Genomic DNA, 13,531 nt, shown 5'->3' on the forward strand with positions numbered 1-13,531 from the left:
AAGTAAGTGAATTTGTGTAGTACTATTGGACTTCTTCTTGTTGTGTTTATTTTCTGGTGATCTTTAACAAGACTACAGCATAAAATACTTTCACAACTTTATTTCTAAGTTATAATGGCTTTGCAGGTTCCTCTTTCTCAATGATAATGGCTGCTAGGAATTTCTGGGTGAGTTCTGATTCAACTCGCTTCTACCCCTAATTTATACCCCCTAATTTCTGCAGGTCTTTGATAACCTTGACGTTAATTTCCAACCCATATATGGAATAAACTTCTTTATTTCCCACAAGTAAGATAGGAGACATTACCTATTTTTGGTTTACCAACCATAGGTCAATAAACAGCCAGAATTCGATGGATATTTTGACAATGATTATGATTTAACCAAAATATCACTGTTTTTTATGTATAACTATATATTCACGTTCATTAAGTACTTGTGATTTAACTCTATTTAACTCAGAGTAAAGTAACAATTTTGCAATGAACCAAAATTGTCTCAAGGACCAAAGTGTTACATTTGGTTAAGCGGGGTGGGACAATGCTACCTTAAAGGGAACAATTTAGATATTTTCGACTTATGCTCTTGCATAATGTATGTTTAACAAGACATGAGTTTATTGTTTTGCAATATTAGGGGAAAAATAGGCATACGGCGGGGAATAGGAACCTAAAAGCGATCAATTTAGACGTTTTCAATTTTCAATATATTAATAAATACAAACACAAGCGTTAGATTTAAACGTATATTCTTATAAACTATAATTATAAAACTGATAATACAATATATTAACAATATATTAAATTCCTGTAATAGTATTAATAATATACGTGACTTTTTTTTTTGGGGGGGGGGGGGTGATTCAAGACTAAACCAGCTATTTAATTACATCGCACCGTTATTCAACTTTTATTATCTAGATAAATCTCAAAAAAAGGTTTCATCCCCTCTTTCTAATTTTGACTGATTTAGAAATGAGTTTAACTGAACAAAGTAGTTCGGGCTGAGTTTGAATGGTTGTCGACAAAATAAATAATGCTAGGTGTATGCAGGCCTTAAGTTACTTTTTTGTGTTAGACATAAATAGACAGAAACTTAATAATGATCGTTTCACATGTATACGCCGTTCCGTTGAGAGTGCGCTGCTCAATATGGGGAGCCACGGTAGCTCAGTAAGTAAGATGTTGTCTCGCTAACCTGGAGATCCCGTGTTCGATCCTTGCGTTGGCTGAGAAAGTTTATCATGATTTTCCGGCGCGGTTCCACTTTGATGCAGGGCGGAGGGCTTGGTAAGGGATAATGGGATAACGTAAAGTCGTTCGGTATGACGAAAAAACGAGACCCCCTGAACATATTGGCGTGCACGTATAAGAACCATTGACAGATGGAATTCGATATAAGAGTAGGCCTTAGTGCCGCTGTCGGGGCAACATTTCCCTCATAACCCAGTCGGAGCAGAACAGTAGGACGTTGAACCCCAATTTCATTTCATTTTCTCTCACTGCTTATATGTTCAGTTGTTTGATTAAATATTCAGTTGATTGATTACAAGCAGTTTCTACCTTCCCCCGGTTAAACAAGGGGCACAACTCTAGCAATCATGAAGTCGCCCGCCCATTGATGAATTCTTCCTATATTTATATATCCATCTCATTCCTCGATCTGTAGGCTTGGGTAAATATTCAATAAATACATGTGTCCAGCTTAAACTTTAGAACCAATGGATATAAGAGTGTTGTCGCAGATGGATCTATTAAGTGAAAACAAAACGGGTCATTATTATGTGTAAAAGACTCCTGTAGACGCGGGTGTGGGGGGGGGGTAAGTTGATCCTCGGGGTAAGCTGGGCCACCCCTCGCCAGGCTGTATGACTAACGATGCACGAATGGTGGTGCTATATTTTGAACAGTCTAAAAAATGTTGGTGTAAGGGGCAAACCAATTCATCAAGAACAAAAGAGATACGTACAAAAATATAAATATATATTTAACCCAAAAGTGTATTTCTTGAAAACAGGTTTCTTGTTTTCTATTTCATTAGACGTGTAGACTTGCTTGAGAGACACATTGGCAAAAAGATAACCACTATATATGGTTGCAATTCTAGCATGTTGGTTTGGTTTTGTTTTGATGTGTGGAGATGCTGGGGTCTACTTAATTGTAAAATTCGCCACGGGTCAAGTTGTTCAATTTTCGATGGGGCAAGTTGAGCCGTTGATTTATCTGATATAATTATGAGGTACCTTATATTCAGTAGTGATATTTAAATCCATTATTATGCCTATTTCGATGCGTTCATTTTCAATATTTTCAATACTCTGATTAACGACAGTTCAGTGCTGTTGAATCTATAGCCTAGTCATCCATTTTCTGTAGGTGCGTTTAATACGAGAGTAAATAGCATGTTAATGTTATCAACTATATTTTAGTGTAAGGCCCTGTGACCAATAGAAACAATAAACATTTGGTAGCGTGACCCGTGCACCCAAAATTTTCCTTTCAGAAAGTTGGCCTCGACACGGCGAATGTACACGCTTCAGTGGCTTTGTCTTGAAGTGATTTCTCGCTTACTACGCAGTATGATAATACTCAAGCGGTAGAGTCTATGATACTTTAAATAGCCATCGCACGCACAATTCTCTACACATCTATCAACTATTACAGCCGTAAAAAATCTATTGTTGACCATTCTGAATAACAGTAATGTTTAGCTTATTGGTTATTACAGCAGCTTTAGATATTACGTTCGTTTTATTTTTTTAAATTGCTTTATCATTAACTGTACAATTAGGAGCGGCATCTTTTGGTTTAGTACAAATAATATCTCTGAAATACTTGCGATGGGCAAGAACATGATACTAGCAGTAGTTTCATTACACTTTTACAAGTTTCTTAAAACAATTTTTGAGTTACCCAAGGTGCGTGTTTCTAAGTTCAATTTCATATGGAGTTCTATTTCGGCCACTTTTTTTCCCTATAGCTTAACACTTGCCAGCACTATACAATTTTGGAAAATGTAAAATCCAGGTACGTATGGATATCGTGGAAACAGAAAGTTTCTATCTGCGAAGAAAGGTACCACAGATACATGTCCACAGTCTTTTATGCAATATTTGCCCCTTTCATTCCGTAACATATTGTTTCTGGGACTGTTTCTTTTAATGTCTTATTTCAGTTATTCCAGAAGGGTGCTATGGCTTAAAGTGGGGAAAACCAACAACAACCCAGTTGTTACCGCATCTTATTTTATGCAATATATAAATAACATTAAAGGTATTATCAGTAAATGATTGATATAAATGATCTATAGATTTCTACTTGCAATAAAAATGCTTTATTGGAAACTAAATATATAAAGTTATATGATAAAATTCGAGAAATAAATGAAGCTTGTAAGTTATTTTCTTCTTAATCACAGGTGATCCGACTATAGTTCGTATGGACAGTGGGGAAGAAAATGTTGTTGTACAAGACATACAGCAGTCTTTTCGAATGGAACACGAAAGGGTATTCCAGGGGATGAAGAGTGTAATTGTGTGATCCTCACACAGCAACCAGGTAACCTTTAGAATATGGTATTTCTTATAACTTTACATTACTTTACCATAGTCTACATTTTCATCCGAATAGCTGCGATTTTATGCGATTAGTTCACAAGCAACTTTTCCTTGGTGTATAGCCGATTGCAACAGCTGAACATATATTATGAAGCCATTACCACAAGACTGTAAAAGCGCCAATTTAAACTAATTGATTCTAGTCAAGCGATGACGTATACGGGCAGTAGTGTTTAACTGCTGAACTGGTTTTAGGGGAAAATAATGTAATTTGAATACAAATTCTGCATCGGTAATTAAATCGATTGACATACCATACCATTTCGCATTGAACTGTTGACTTACATCAAATATACTATTCAAAAAAAGTAGGGGATATTTGATTTTGGGGGCATAATACTAAAATATGCAAATGACTACGAAAAAAGTCACTATAGAACCTAACAGAAGAAACATTTCCAGTTACATGTGACGCCCAAACGCACCAATAGCTACCGCATGGAATGCAGGTGATGCTTGGGATCATCATGGGGGTCCAACCCAAGATTTGCACGACTCTGACTTTGAATGTTACAGTCATTGTGGCATTGAATTCCAGGGTGGAAACACCAGTTTAATTGTTTTAGTGACCAGAAAACAAATTTTGATATGCGTCGGCTTACCCAAAATGAAAGGTTACGTGCCCTTGGCATGCTACAGATCGGCACAACACAGGCGGTTGTGGCGCGGACGATGAATGTTTCTCAGTCTGTCATAAGCAGGCTATGGTCCAGATACCGTGATACACAATCTGTACAGGACAGACCACGCTCAGGTCGACCAAGGGCGACAACTCAAGCCCAGGATCGATTTATCCGTACCTTGGCCTTGAGGAATCGTGTCATCACAGCAAATCAGATCAGCGCTCGTCTTCAAACAGACACTGGTGTGGGAGTGAGTGGCCAGACGATTCGGAATCGACTGCATAGGGGTCACCTTCGCGCCCGACGTCCTCGCGTGATCCCTTGTTTGAGAGATCATCACATTCAGGCAAGACGTCGTTGGTGTAGGGATCGTCAACACTGGGATAATCGACGCTGGAGCAATGTGATGTTTTCAGATGAGTCAAGGTTCACTGTTGATTTTTTGGACAGACGTAGGAGGGTGTGGCGTCGTCGAAACGAGCGCTTCCAAGACGTTAACGTCATCAGACATGATCGATTTGGGGGTGGTTCTGTTATGGTGTGGGGAGGCATCACTGTTGCTGGAAGAACGGCTTTACATGTTGTTGCAGGGCGTGTTACAGGCCAGTACTATCGGGACAACATCTTGGCAGTCCATGTTGTGCCGTTCGCACGACGTCATGGCCGCCGTTTCATCTTCCGGGATGACAACGCAAGATGTCACAGGGCAGGATCGTTACAGGTTACCTCCAACAACAGAACATCACCACATTACCTTGGCCAGCACTGAGTCCCGACCTCTCCCCCATCGAGCATGTCTGGGACATGCTTGGACAGAGGTTACGTCAACGCCAACAACGTCCTGCCAATGTCCAAGAACTTGCTGCTGCGTTGCAACAGGAATGGGACAATCTGGACCAAAATGACCTTAGACGTCTCATTAGGAGTATGCCACGTCGGATCAATGCTTGTTTGGCAAACAGAGGAGGATTTACCCGTTACTGACTTGGTTGTGATGCTGTGGTAACTTTGCTGTTTGACCCCGGGTATCATTTTACCCTTATAATGGTCAGTCTGTGCCTTACTTAGTCTAACGATCATTTGGAATAAATCGATGAATGTGAACTTCATTTCATTTTGTCATTTGTTTCTTCGTCAGTTTCATTAGGTGACTTTAATAACACTTAAAAATCAAATATCCCCTACTTTTTTTGAATAGTATAGGTAAAAGCTTTAGAACGTTAATCCGCATATAATATTCAGTGGCACGGCCCAGATTGTATTAAAATCAGAATGTATATCCGCCTTTTCAGCGTGTTGAAAGATGGTGGTCTTCCATGCGAAGTGGCGGGGCTGGTTATTGGATTGACATGTTCAAGGATATGGTTGATACTGGATTATTCGCGACTGCAGATCCGGCGCACATGTATTTGTTTTTGCTTCTTATTTAAATAAACATACGTTAACATTCATTTGAGACTAATACCAAAAAGGACATTGTTAAATTGGTTGTCTAATTTAGGATAGAAACTATCTTTTATTTATTCCGTTTGGAAAGTCATACATTTGATAAAACTTTCCGCCGTTGCCTTTTCTCGTGTAGCAAAATCACTATTATTATCATACATACATAATGTCTAATATCTTTTGTATATTTTAAATCAGTTGTTCATAACAAGGAATACGGACGCCTGTGTAACCTCGTTGGTTTTTTTCTGCGTTCTCATATGATCTGATTCGTAGAACATAAAACATTGAAACGATTCTAAAATAAAGTCACTATTCAGACTACATCATATTTATTACAAACATTGAATCAAATAATAAATATAGGAAAACTTAACACAAACTTTCCTTCTTTGCATTTCAAAGAATGTGTTCGATTCTGTTTCAAAACTTTAATGCAGGCTGAACTTAATCAAATTATGGCTGATTGGAATCGACATCGAATTAGATCGAACTATCAGTCTGGTTTTCGGGGTGGAAAACCGGATTTGCTGTATTTCACACCAGAGATTTTTGGTAAGAATACAAACAGTATACGATAAATAACTATTTGCTAGATTTGTTTTATTGGGTTTTGTAATTAATCTTAGGATTTCTACGATTATTTTTCACCATACCATTTCCAACTTTTAGTATGTGTCCAGGTACTGTGGAATAGCGTTGTATTTATGAACATATTAAGAAAAGTTGCTCAAGAGAATACTTGGGGTTATTTAACACATTAATACAATTATTGCAGTTTATTCCAAACCACACCTGCCATCACCACCCACAAAATCCAATTAACCTTTCATTAAGATATGGATGAAAACAGTTTAGGTTTCTGCTATATTAATCGTTTTATACATGTATTAATGACATAAATAGTATTTAAACCAACAAAATAATATCGGAATTTTGTTGAATGCATTTCAATTTATTTTAAGGCTCCAAACACTACAAATTTGATGTTAGTATGAACGATATTCTTGCAGTACAACAGCTGAATGCTGAATCTCTCCCGGATGAAGACAATGACGAAATCTATTAAGAGAAAATGGAAAACAATATGCAGGGTGGTACAAAGGAGGCTGTAACATGGTTACTTAATGAACTTGATCTCTGGTGAAATATACTATTCAAAAAAAGTAGGGGATATTTGATTTTGGGGGCATAATACTAAAATATGCAAATGATTACGAAAAAAGTCACTATAGAACCTAACAGAAGAAACATTTCCAGTTACATGTGACGCCCAAACGCACCAATAGCTACCGCATGGAATGCAGGTGATGCTTGGGATCATCATGGGGGTCCAACCCAAGATTTGCACGACTCTGACTTTGAATGTTACAGTCATTGTGGCATTGAATTCCAGGGTGGAAACATCAGTTTAATTGTTTTAGTGACCAGAAAACAAATTTTGATATGCGTCGGCTTACCCAAAATGAAAGGTTACGTGCCCTTGGCATGCTACAGATCGGCACAACACAGGCGGTTGTGGCGCGGACGATGAATGTTTCTCAGTCTGTCATAAGCAGGCTATGGTCCAGATACCGTGATACACAATCTGTACAGGACAGACCACGCTCAGGTCGACCAAGGGCGACAACTCAAGCCCAGGATCGATTTATCCGTACCTTGGCCTTGAGAAATCGTGTCATCACAGCAAATCAGATCAGCGCTCGTCTTCAAACAGACACTGGTGTGAGAGTGAGTGGCCAGACGATTCGGAATCGACTGCATAGGGGTCACCTTCGCGCCCGACGTCCTCGCGTGATCCCTTGTTTGAGAGATCATCACATTCAGGCAAGACGCCGTTGGTGTAGGGATCGTCAACACTGGGATAATCGACGCTGGAGCAATGTGATGTTTTCAGATGAGTCAAGGTTCACTGTTGATTTTTTGGACAGACGTAGGAGGGTGTGGCGTCGTCGAAACGAGCGCTTCCAAGACGTAAACGTCATCAGACATGATCGATTTGGGGGTGGTTCTGTTATGGTGTGGGGAGGCATCACTGTTGCTGGAAGAACGGCTTTACATGTTGTTGCAGGGCGTGTTACAGGCCAGTACTACCGGGACAACATCTTGGCAGTCCATGTTGTGCCGTTCGCACGACGTCATGGCCGCCGTTTCATCTTCCAGGATGACAACGCAAGATGTCACAAGGCCAGGATCGTTACAGGTTACCTCCAACAACAGAACATCACCACATTACCTTGGCCAGCACTGAGTCCCGACCTCTCCCCCATCGAGCATGTCTGGGACATGCTTGGACAGAGGTTACGTCAACGTCAACAACGTCCTGCCAATGTCCAAGAACTTGCTGCTGCGTTGCAACAGGAATGGGACAATCTGGACCAAAATGACCTTAGACGTCTCATTAGGAGTATGCCACGTCGGATCAATGCTTGTTTGGCAAACAGAGGAGGATTTACCCGTTACTGACTTGGTTGTGATGCTGTGGTAACTTTGCTGTTTGACCCCGGGTATCATTTTACCCTTATAATGGTCAGTCTGTGCCTTACTTAGTCTAACGATCATTTGGAATAAATCGATGAATGTAAACTGCATTTCATTTTGTCATTTGTTTCTTCGTCAGTTTCATTAGGTGACTTTAATAACACTTAAAAATCAAATATCCCCTACTTTTTTTGAATAGTATAATAATCTGACCTGATAGAAAAAACTATTTTATTTCATATATTATAGCCAGTCATTTTGAGAATAGTTATATAGATGAAATGACTCATCGTACATTTTATTTAACTGCAATCTATCTAATTCTTAAAATCACTTAACGGTAAAGATATCTTCGCTTTATACAAATATGGACTGGTTCATATTTAATATTAATACTTATTAAAATACAATATACAACGAAGGCAGAGAAACTTCAGTATATTATGGCAAAGCCTTCGCTCCATGTAATGGCTTTTATTACGATATCAGAGAACACATCAGGATTACAAATGGAATACAACGAGATATTATTAATTTTAATTATTACAACTGGAAATGTTACGTCCATATGCTTTAAGTTTTTTTCATGCAATCTTGTTACTTTGCATCCAATGATAATAGAACAATGAGTTTTATGACTTAAAACAAACATATTACATGTACCTGCGGTGTCCCTCAGAAAGATATTGAAGCAGTAATTACCGTCCTCTTCTAACTTTCTATTATTGGCGTGGGGCTCGCTGTTATTAATCACAAACAAATCCCTGAAGGTTTCAAAATCAAAAGGTTTATGTTTGTTCACAAATAATCACGGGTAATCTTTGATGACTTTATCTCCAAACTTATCATTGATTACATAGGCGTACGGGCCCGATGACAGTTAGGGGGGCAGAACCCGAAATGCCCGAAAATTTCGGGTTTACAGACAGCGGCGCCGGTCTTCTTCGAGAGGCGAAGAAACGAAGCTTACCTTGCATGGACCGCCCCCCCCCCCCAAAGAAAAATTTGGAATATTTGACGGCTGCAAACACGTTTTCCTGGTATTTCAGCCCGTGAACAAAGCAACTTCAAAGTGGTCTAATAATATAGCCTAATTAAGGTGGCTGACTCTAATTCCAATCAATCGTTCACAGTCCACGGAGACGGGATTGTTGGAAGAAAATTTTGAAAATTTAACTGCTATTCCAGCCTGTGAATACAGCAACTTCAATTTGGTCCAATATAGCCTACCTAGCTGACCCGAATTCCAAACAACCAATCAATCGTCGCGGGGTATGGGGGCCCCACCCATCCTTCCGGAGAAAAATTTGAAAATTTAACCACCGCAAATGCGTTTTCTGTAAGCAACTCCAAAAGTATCCAATGTTTTTGTAACCGAAATCGCACTCTGAATTCCAACCACCCAATCAGACTGTTGCAGCTGCATTCACAAATAATAATCGATGCCCGAAAAATGTCGCACAAATTAGAGTGGCTCCAGACAAAATGTTTTAATATATAGTCAATTCAGTACAAATTCGTGGTATTCAATTAAAAGAAAAGTAAAATTAGTGTTTTTTTAGGGCTCGATGACAGTTAGGGAAGCAAAATTAGAAATGCCCGAAAAATTTCAGGTTTACAGACAGCGGCGAAGGTTTTCATCGAAAGACGAAGAAGCGGAGCTGACCTTGTATGGACCGCCCAAGAAAATTTTGGAATATTTGACGGCCGCAAACGCGTTTTACTGCTATTCCAGCCCGTAAAATTAGTGTTTTATTAGATTTCTGGCACTTTATTTTGCCAAGTAGATGAAATAAAAAATTTGTTTCACTTTACCCGTCTGCCCGAAAAGTCAGCTTGTCCGAAAGTTAGGGGGGCAGCTGCCCCCCCCCCCCTGCCCCCCCCCCCCCCGGCTCGTACGCCTATGCTTATCAACCGCGTTCAATCCATCAACGAATTGTTTCATTTCTGCATACTTTCTGGAATTGTTAAATGTAAAAAATGTTCGTTATTTTGTAATAAATAATGTTATTGCTAAATGAATACTCTTTTAATGATTACCTAAATGAGATACTGTACATGTATATATGAGATAGTAAAGAATAATAAATAATATGTCGCATTATTATTAATTGTAGACTTGGCTTTATTCGTCCCCATATGGTTGGGGTTATACTGATGTATAGTATCTACTAGTAAGGGAATTATCTATTGTAGTTTTCCCGCAGTTAAGCCAAGAATAATAATTTTGTGACTGCATTTCACTGGATGTTTTGTTTAGTTAGGAATAAACTACTATACCTATAATATAAAACATGCCTCAGTAGATTAGATATCAGATCGTGCTTGACCATTCTGAAAATCATGGTATTTATCCCAGCATCAAACAGAAAATCTCTTATCTTATCGTCGGATTCCAAATGGCTAACAATGAGCATTCATTAATCTGAAAATGGTTATACTTTTTTATGCTTTCAGAAATAAATGGAAACAAAATACAGGACAAAATATGTTGATCTCCTATGAAAATAAGATTACCATTTAAATCATAAATTACTTTTATACATTGCTTTTACACAAGCCTAAAGGAGTTAACTTTTTCACATCTTCATCTGGGATTGTCTCGATTGCCTCTTCAGTCAATATTACTGGCAACCCCATGGTAAGTTTGTAGATGTCATCTTCCATTACTGGTATTCCCGGGCCATCGTTAAGTATACTCCATGCTACAAATTTACCTGCCTGGGTGAACTGTCCACTCTCTAGCAAACTAATGTCGTGTCGAAAACATATTCGATTTGTTTTTCCCTCAAAACATCTGTTTATTAAATCCTTTAAGAGCTCTCTGTTATATAAACGGAATAATACAACATTATCTTTGGAATTTTTTGATTTCATGATAGTCACGAGTTAGAATATTGAAGGTGTAGCGAAGGTTTAGAACATGGTTTATATACATACGCATTTATATACATATCGACCGTTTTTACAAAGAGTAAATCGTTAAAATTTGAGAGACGTTTTTGAAGATTACGTTCACTTCTGCACCAATTAAGCTAGACACACAGTCTATAATCATTGAATGAAATATGGGAAATAAGTCAGCTACTGGTACAAAATTTCTGAAAAACATTACAATAGGATATAAATGTCAAATTATAATTTATAAATGCACAAAAATGCAGGTGCATTTTTAAGAATCATTGTATTTACAATTAAAAATGTAAAAAAAACGAAGTCTCCCTAAAGGCAGCCAATCCAAAAATAATTTGAAAGGCGACGCGCGTCGCAAAGCGCAACGCGTCGCTTTATAAATGGCGACGTCGTGTTAAAAAGCCGACGTCGCTTTTCTTCTCTATACACCAAATGAAATCTCCTTGTACATGCGCATTTCAGCATCAGAATTACAAACAACATCCGTTTAGGAAAGGCGTCGCGACACAAAGGGCGACGCGACGCGGTTTTTTTTTTGGAGGGGGGGGGGGGGCGACGTCCTGTTTTAAAGTCGACGTCGCTTTTTTTCCCTATAGCTTAACATTGAAAAAGGCGACGCGAAGTTTGCGTCGCGCGTCGTTTTTTTCAAAGGGGACGCGCGAAGTGGCCGAAATAGAACATCATATTAATTTCTCGTTCCAGATTTCTGTTATGTTTCGTAAAAAAAGTAGTCTTGATTATCCCGGCCTGTCAATCAAGCGTAGAATGGTCGGTAGACTGGTAAAGCGAGACTACTTTCAAAACAAGGGCACGTAACCTATGTTTTACTCACAAGTGCCCGGATGTTATGGCCGACACCCGTAACCATCTTTCAGTGAATTATGGATGGATGGTTAAATGGTCATAGCTTATATTAAGTACAACATGACCGTTTATTTAGTGACTATAAATGTTTGAAACTGATTTAAGGCTTGGTGTATATATAAATATTGTAGTGTAGTAATTTTTTTTTTTTTTTTGGGGGGGGGGGGCACCATTTTATTTTGCCATAGTCGTTTGGCTGGATACTGCTTGCTTATGATGAACAACTTTATAAACTAATAAACTATGCACTGAAACCATTTTTGCCAGCAAACTATGTATACTTTGGACTCCAGAGCAGTTTTGTAACAGCACCAAAGATATATTAATAGCTAATGGTAAACTAAGTCCAACATACTGCGACCAAAGGGATGTGTGTATAACATAGAGTGTTTTAGTTGGATTTGTTACATCTGGGACTACTACTACTACCTGGTGCTTTAAATAGTCGAAAGCAGCAACCAACAACTCGGCTGTAGATGAACACTTAAACTTTTCAGGGCATTCGGCCTGTAAAATAGTAGTTGTTATTGAAATTTAATGTACTTAATAGCCTGTTCCAAATAACCTGTTTTAGCTTAAAGGAAAACTCAATTCCCTTTTAATAGATGGATGATATAATTTAATTACTCGGCCTTCTGGGAATCATTGATGGTTTGTGGATTGATTGTTCTAATGGATTTTGTATTTAAGTGAAATCACGTTACATGCATCAACATTTTTCATTGATACTAATAATCAAAGTTCATCTTCTTTCAGGGTGTTATGATTATTAAAACCTGGTCAAGTCATTGTCAATACTTCACAGATTGTCCATTAATCAATTTGTTTTATTTTCAGGTAAAGTGGTCTATGTCATATTACATGTTAATTGTTATTAGCATTGCCCTTATCAACCTTAACCACCTTCCTTAAGGTAATTAGAATGATATCTCTGGTTGGTGAGCATTAACCAAGTATTATTGTTTACATGTATATTATCTTGTTTTATTTCATATTTTATCATTGCTTTGTAATGACTAGGGAAGCCTTGTCGAAAATTCACTCAGTAATAAGCAGTAATTGTATTCTATAGAATTGTGGCCGGTATACTCTTGTTTTAAAACCATGTCTAGCTGTTTGAACCGCGGAGCAAAATAAGTTCTCGGTGGGATATTATGAAAAAAATTTACAACGCTTAAACGTTCATCCGTAAGTTTGGCTATATGTTATCTACATATTAATGTTTCTGTGATCTGTATATTCAATTATTAATGCCATCGAAATGATTTAAAAGGAGTATAACCAATTTTGTATTAAAGTTACCGTCGTATTCCAGACTAAAAACAAACTTATCCAAACCGATCGTTCCTATGTACATTTATACTCTCCGTTACTTTACATTGACTTCATACAAGCGATTAATTATCGGGATTTATTATCTAGCCTTTTGCTATGATTTGGGCATAATTAATTGATCGAAATATATCGTGTATTACCATTTTAGGGGATCTCATCGTCTTGGAAACTTCTAGAAACAATGGAAATTTCTGGAAACCGCGTTTAGCAGTAATTGTAAGGCAAGAAAACATTGGAAGGTTCTGGAAAGTTG

The sequence above is a fragment of the Patella vulgata genome, chromosome 9 (assembly GCF_932274485.2).
Source record: "Patella vulgata chromosome 9, xgPatVulg1.2, whole genome shotgun sequence".
NCBI classification, from domain to species: domain Eukaryota; kingdom Metazoa; phylum Mollusca; class Gastropoda; family Patellidae; genus Patella; species Patella vulgata.